This window comes from Telopea speciosissima, chromosome 9 (genome assembly GCF_018873765.1).
Source record: "Telopea speciosissima isolate NSW1024214 ecotype Mountain lineage chromosome 9, Tspe_v1, whole genome shotgun sequence".
NCBI lineage: Eukaryota > Viridiplantae > Streptophyta > Magnoliopsida > Proteales > Proteaceae > Telopea > Telopea speciosissima.
Window position 1 is genome coordinate 27913617 of NC_057924.1, and position 8302 is coordinate 27921918.

Sequence of the window (8302 nt, forward strand, 5' to 3'; positions counted from 1 at the left end):
TACCGTCCAATCGTATCTCAAATGAGTCACCATAAAAAATAAAGGAATATCCTAAAGTCAATAATGCAGTAATAGAAAGTAGATTATGCTAGATTTCTGGTGTGTATAGCACATCATGAAGTAGCAAGATGCGCCCAGAGCGTAGGGTGAGCTGGTAGGTACCAACTCCTCGAACTGTTTCACTCGTGCCATTCCCCATGTAGATACTTTGGGCGCCATCTGGAATCTTTCTATATTCTATGAACCCTCCTCGATCTGGCGCTATGTGTCTTGTTGCACCTGTATCCACAATCCAATCAGATTGGGTTTGGGAAACCAAAATGTGTGTACATACAAAAGTATAAGGAGAGAGGGGCAGAAATGGTACCTCCTTCGCTTTAGTGCAGTCATGAGCGAAGTGCCCCATCTTCTGGCAGTTATAGCACTTAACCTTGATGATGTATTTCTTTCCGCCTTGCTTGCCATGTTGGCGCTTGGTGGTCTTACGCCCAGTTGGTGCAGCGCTTTGAGCTTGGTCCTGATTCACAATGGTCCTCTGTCTCTTGTGCTTAGACCCATTCTTGCTCTGCCCCTCTTGGACAACAAGGGCATGTGATTGGGTTGTCTCTAGGCGCTCCACCTCTAGTTTCACATGAGTGACAATGACATTAAATGTCTTGACAGTGTCGTTATGTGTTAGAACTATCTTCATTTGCCCCTAGGAATCAGGCAACGTCCTGATGACGGCTTGTACTTGCTGCTCATCAGTAAGGTGTACCCTAGCATCATCCAATTTTTGGATCATGTCTTTCACGACCTTGAGGTGTTCAACCACAGTGTGTTTGGGGCCCTTACGATACATCTCAAACTTCAAGGTCATCAACCTAAGCTTGGTAGTGGATGTACTACCACAGTCGAGCTTTACCTGGTCCCACATGGACTTGGCAATCTCACACTTCTCATATTAGTCGATGAGATCATCGTGCATCGTGCTTAACATAAAAAAGCACACACTACGATCTCTCTTAAACCATTTGTCGTAAGTCTCTTTTTCTTGATGATGAGGGGTGGTAGTACCCACTTCGGGTGGGGTCATTTTAGTGGTCAGGAGTTCAAGGTAATCTTGCTCATTAAGTAAGAACTTGGCCTTTCGGTGTCACATGTCATAGTTGGTGCCATCCAACTTGTTACCTTGGTTAAGGTCAGCAACTACACTCTTAGAGGCCATCACTACAATGTGCAAAGGAGGACATTTAGTATACATCCATAAACCAAATTTGTTCAAGAAACCCTAATTAAAATTAATGGTTCCTTTTTCCACACGGTGAGACCAAAAACTTCGCTAGACTGGTAATCAAATCTCACATTGTGTGGGTCTGGGGACGTATAACTTTAATTGATTTCAAACAAATATAGGAGGAAAAAAACATCTCTTAACCACAATTTAATGCGCCATACATCGGGTGCGCAAGGGACTCATATAAGAGACCCAAATTAGTACTTGAAGTGATATGCCGAGTCGGTACGGGGTTATGATACGCAGTGTAGTAGCTCCCATTACATTGCTTTTCAAAAAATATTAAAATTACAATCGGCTCTTTACATTCAAGATTCTTACTACAAACTACCAGCGAGCACTGCACTTTGTATCACTTCTAGGTACCAACTCTAACGCACATACATCTCAAAAAAACATATTACTATTCAATCACCAAATCCATCCTATGGAAAAATAAAAAATAATAAAATCACATGGTGCGCATGGGATGGGGTGTTTGACAGCATTACCCCAATGGTAGCGTCAAACCGGTCTGGACCACAATGGGGGGTTTATAATTGCTAATTTAAATTTGCAAACACATAATAGCAAAATTAAATATAAAGAAAATAATTAAAACACAAAAAAAGGGGACCCACAACCATAAATATAAGCCCATTAGGAAAAAAAGGTAAGGGGGTGGGTGAAGGGATTCCCACTTCACCCATCTCCTTCCCCCAAAAAAAACCTTAATAATCAAATCCTTAAAAAAAAATGAATCTGCTCTTTTTTTTTTATCATAAGGCTGGCCGCCATGCAAGTAGCCTTGTGGCACACAGACACGGCAACCGTAGGCCATGACCTACTGCTGCCGCTGCTGTGCACATAGGCACTTCATGGGCAAAGCATAAAAAAAGGGAAACAGATTGCTGAATCCATATGTTTTTGTTTTTTTAAAATCAAGTCATAAAGCAATATAAGCAATCATAACCTTTTTTTAAAAAAAACATTACAGTCACGGTCACATCATCCGTTAAAAAAAAACTGATTTTTTTCTTCTTTCTTCTCGGTTTTCTCTTTTTTTTTTTTTTTTCTCGGCAGCACCGTGGCAACACATCATGCATACAGCTGCGGCAACAGCTGCTTGCATGTGCTGCTGCTGCTGCGGTGCGCCAAGGCCGCACGTCCAAGGGAGGGGAGAAACCAAAAGGGAGAGAGAAAGAAGAGGGAGAGAGGGGAAGAGAGAGGACTGGGGTTGGGGAACGTGAGCGGCGCACACGGGCAGCGCTCACATCCCACTCCAAAGAACAAAGCATTCCCTCAATTAAAATTAAAATTCGATCTCTTTCCAAAGCATGCGAACCGTAAACCTAACCTGGCTCTGATGCCACTGCCAGCATATGAGCATTCCAATCCACATAAAATATAGGTTTAGATCTTACCTCAAAGGAATAGAATTGCAGTGGAAGGGACGATTGAACACGGCTTACGATTACGAGCACACGAACAAATCTCCATGATCATGAAAGGCTTCTCCACAGAGAACTCCCCACCACAAATGTCAAACCTGCCCCTAACTGGCTGGGAATTGTGAGTGAAGGACAAGAACCCCTGGCAAGACATCCAAACACACTGTGGAGCATCACTCCAGTGATTGAGTTTAATGGAGAACCCCCGAGGATGCCCTCCTACATACCTGTCAGAAGATGGATTGCAGACCCATGCAGTTGCACTGTCCACAGCATCATGTATTGCCTAAACTCCAGGTAGTCTCTCTCCTCCTCATAATTGTGGGGCCCACACCTGGAAAGATGTGTATTTGACCCTGGGTGAGGTATAGGTGTAAGGCCTAAGCCCTGGGCCAAGCCCCTGTGCAAATACAGTGAGTTATAGCTTTGCTGTATTCTCTGGGTGATGCATTGGGCGATGCACACATCACCCAGTGAATCGCCTAGAGTGGTAAAAGGTATTATTTTAAACAGCAGGGATGTGGGGACCACCCATACAGACCATGGACACCCTCCAGAGGTAGGTGGGAGTCTTGGGCACCATAAATTACCCCTAGACCCCTGTGGACCCCACCAGAGTGGCCAGAATGGCCCAGAATCAATTACAAAAATGCATTCTTGGAATGGGACCAGGCTGCCAAATAGGCCCTAGTCATGGCAGGTCTATAAATAGAGAGACCTCAACCTAAAATTAGAACTTTGCACTGTTGAAACCATGGGGAGGAAGAGAAGAGAGAAAAGAGAGAAAAAGAGAAGGGAAAGAAGAAAAAAGGATGGGGAAGAAGAAGGACAAGAAGGGGGAGAGCATACCTTGCCTCCAGATCTAGCTCCAACAGCAACCTCAGCTCAGGTTCAGGTATAAAAACCATGACCTTCATGCTGCCACTGCTGGTTCTCTATCTTTTCCCTTAGATCTCTGTGTTTTGGATGTATTTCTGGTCATGGACAGCCCAGAATACCTAGGGGATGCCATGTACTGCTCCAGATCTGACATGCAAACCAATTGCATGAAAGATTTGAGCATTTTGAAGTGACTTTGTTGCTGTTGTCTACCTGAGACTGAAATCAGTCTCTATGCCAGACTGCACAGCCTTACTGCACCCAGAATAGGCAGTCTGGGCTTGGATCTGTGCATGCAAGCTAGTTCTTGCCTAGATCTTGGTAGGGACAGCCAACTGCCATGATTTGGCACATAAATCTATCCTTGCATGTAGCCCAAACCGTGGCTTTATGCTGGGCTACTGTTCTCTGTGCTGACTGGATAGCTCCTGGCTGCCAAATGGTGGGCCTAGGTCATGATCCATGTGGACCACTGAAAACCACTCCTCACGGGGTCCACAACAACCCTACATGCAAGATGGGTCGACCTAGGCACTGCCTATGGTAAAAATTGCAAGATTTGAAGCCTGTTCACGTTCCAAACAAGCTCTGGGTGATGCACTGGGCGATGCACACATCACCTAGTGAATCGCCCAGAGAATAAAAAGGGCTGTTTTGTTGTCCAATAAAAAGGGTTATTTTGCTGTCCAAACCTTAGGGGCTTCCACCAGTGGACCATGAACAGTGTAAGGAGGTGGTAAATGACCAAAATACCCCTCCTCACATCTATCCACTATTATTTAGACTTTGGGTACCTAAGTAGGCCCTACAGGACCTGGCAACCCTTCCAGAGATGGTCCAGTAACACTGCTGACCTAAGGACTGAATGGTGAGACTGTCGGGACCATGTACTACGTATTACACTGGTAAAATACCATACCTGACTCTGAACCATATTCTTCGGAAGATGCACCGGGACATGGACCCAAAGCCCAGTGTAAGGCCCAAAGAATTCCAAGTGATACCAGATTGAGCACCGAGTTAGACCAGTGAGCCTGGACCAACACTAGGACATCCAAAAATAGTTTTGAATAATAAATAACACATTCTGATTTAATACTTTAGGATTTGATCCCGCGCTCGAGGTGTACTGCCAGACACCGGTCGAAACTGAACCAGCGACTGAACTTATAGAACCAGACCAAAGTGAGTGGAATATCATCGCGTATGTAGATGTAACATAAATGTTATGTTGAATTTAATTTTTAATATTAATATTGTGATACATATTTAATTCATAAATCTTTAAAACTCAATACAACACTGTGTTGATTGCTGGAAATTGTGTTTGAATATTCTATGCTGATTGTGAATGCTAGACTAGATGCCGTAGCCGACTTGGAAATGAGGCCTGTGGTAGCCCGTAGAATGGGATACAGTTGACACCGCCCGACTCATACGATGCCATATAGACATGTGGTTAGAGTTTCATCACCCGTGCTACGTACCCTTACCAACAGGGGTTAAGGTGTTGGATGTCTATGGGAGTGACCATATATGAGAAAAGAAAAGAAAAGAAATGAAATGAAAATAAAAGTAATATGATTGCATCGGAATGGTGATTATGGGCTATATGCCAGGCTATAAGCCAGAAAAGAAAAGAAAAGAGAAAAAGGGATGGATGCCTCACAGGTTAATCACAGAGGGCTGGTCGGACTGACCTTGGTGAATGAATGCGGGAGCTGACTGGTTCTCTCCGACAACTCAATGGGTGGGGAAGGGGTTAAAAGCCCGCATCAGGGATACATGTATTGGGGATTGTAGTAGCACTGACTTGCCTTAGTTGTGTTGATAGGTGGCTAATAAATAATTTGATCTGCACATCATGTAGGATCATGTGATTGTGGTTGCATATGCATGCATGATGATATGTTTCATTCACGGGCTCAGTGGGGCTCACACTCTGTTATATATGCTTTTCTATTAGATGATTCTGTAGGTCGATGTCACTGTGGCGGGGAGGCTTATTACCCGGAGGAGAGCCATGGTGGTTATGATGATATTGGTATGGACCCCGACGGAGGTCGTACCATTGATGCGAGTATTCTCAGTGGTTACTGAAGATGACTCGTGAAGGATGCTGTTGACGCTTTTTATCTTGGGGACTCCTTTTTGTCTTTGACAGGAGTTTATCCCCGTTTTTGCTTTTAAATTTCTTCTTTCTTTTTGGGGCTTGAGTTACCTCGCTCTGTGTATATTTTCCTTTTGTTTCAGTTGATGTATATAATAGTTTTTACTGTTCTGTTTATGGGAATGAGAGAGGGAATGATTCGACCTATTTATGTATATAACATCATTTCCTATACTGCTATGCTTCCTTTATCTTTTAATATAAATATAGCATTCTGCAACACTCTGAGTTGTACTTATTGTATTACGATGGATGTGTGTCTATGAATGGAGTAATTGCTTCTACATCCGTGGGATTTGGCGGATTGTTGGCATGTAATTCGGGTCACCTACCTAATCCTCCCAGGGGTGGTTTGGGGTGTGACAACAAATCCCTAGGGAGAGATGGAATCCCAAAGAGAACACAAACACTGGAGAGAGGGAGAATTTGGTTTCACAAAACTATAGGTCTTAGGGTTACAGGCTTTCTATATAAAGCCAAAACCCTAAGACCCCTGCCCCTTTTAGATTCCCATTGGGAATCTATCTAAGAGGGAGGAATAGACACAACCAATTAAGTGGCTGGTTCTTCCCATGTGCACTAGGGTCGGGTCGGGTCCGACCTCCCCCTTGTGGGAGGCTTGGACTGGGCCTGGCCCGTGTTCTATTTATAGTTTTCAAGCCAAGAGGGGGAGAGAGAGAGAGAGAGAGAGAGATTGTCAGGTTTCTGCATGATAAAGGCATGTGATTACGTGTTTCTACATAGACTTATTTGCAATATTTGATTTTTATGTGGCCCAAATGTGTTTAATTCCCTGACATATGAAAAGAAGGTTAATATTTCCAAAGTTCCTTTTCCACAAAATAGGTAAAAAGTGTTAATTGTAAAGCTTTTGTATTTATCTATAATTTATCAATGTTTCACTTGAGAGGGGAATGTTGAGTATCATAAAGTTATCCACGCGCAGAGCTTTCTAATGCAACAATTTCAAGCCTACCAATGCAATATTTTTGTGAAACTAAAGAGTTTGAAAGGTGCATTACCCATCTTGAATCTCGTCTTAGGACAATGGTCTTGAATTAGTTGAATATTAAGTGTTACCCTGTTAAGTATCTGGAAGCCTTTTATTTTTTTTAGGGTTTCTTTATTAATCTGTATGGTGTTTTCAATTTTAACTTACCAAGCATGGGTCATATTCAGTTCTGAGAGGCTTGTATCAATTTGATTAACATCACATTCCCACCATTGCTTCCAAACCTCCTGTCCATGAACTTCTATTGTGCTTTACACAGACCTAGTTCCACCTAGTCATGGTGTCCGTAATGCTTTAACTTATGTTACACAAATTCAATGATGTTATGGATGAAATTGACCCTGCATCTCCATCTCTCACTTATTTTTTTCCTTCTATTTTTTGCTCGATAATTTCTAATGTTTCTTTTTGGGGTAGAGGGGTGGGAGTCCAACTTTTGCTTCAAGAAAACATTTATTTTCTTTGTTCCACTCTTATAATAAATTGGACAGTGGGTATGTACATTTAGGCCAATGATGGCAGACAACTTGCACTAGCCATGCCCCTTTAAGGTGTTCTATTTCATTTTATTTGTTGGTGCACTATATTTGCTGGAGAAGGTTGTTTTTTTTAATATTTATCTTCATACACTAAAAAGGTTTTATCCAATTTTTGTCTTTGGCATGCTTGCCATGTGATTTGTTCATAGGAACAAAGTTTCCTTTCACCTGTCCACCATTATAAGAAGGAAACTTGATAAGATTTCAAAAATAAAATCGAGGGGAAGCGGTTCCTTGGTAATCATAAAATTACTGTTGCTTTATTTTACTTTTTATGATTTTAAGAATTTATTTCAAACCTCTTGGCTTATGCCTTTGATTGTGTCCTTGATTTGGTTTAAAACCATTGTTTCTGAGGAAGAAAGAAAATTCTTTCTTACTTCCTTTCCCCACATGTTCTCTGCTGTTAGATATCTGATAATGTGATTCTTGCACACAAGAGAGAAGTTATGGCATTAATGTTAGACATGTCTACGATTAGAAACATGGCACGAACAAATATAGCATTTCTTTCTAAGATGGGGTGTCAAGCTATCAAAGCCCTATATTATCCCAATACTGCTTCATGTAGGCCCATTTTTTTTTAAAGTAATTTCTTGCTTCTTGTTGCATCAGGAAATCTCCGGTATGTCCTTTGGGTGCCGCAACCTACAAAAGGACATCAAGGACAAGGGAGAACCGGTGTTGTTCTGGCCTAGGACTCTCCGATGCCTAAGTTAGATCTCTCTTAGCAACAGATGAATTACTGGAATTCAATATGAATAATGGGTTACAATACTTGAGTTTTATAGTTGAGTATGGTGGTATGGAGAGTCCCTGTTGGTGATAAGTATTCTTCGTGGAAGAGTCTATCACGTAGTAGGGTGTCTCTTTATAAGACATAGAGTCTTGGTAGGGAAGAGGTTCCCTAATAAATAGATATATATGTTCTTCACGTGTTGGATAACGATCCTTGATGTATGAGTCCGGATAGGATCACATCTCTTTAGGATAACG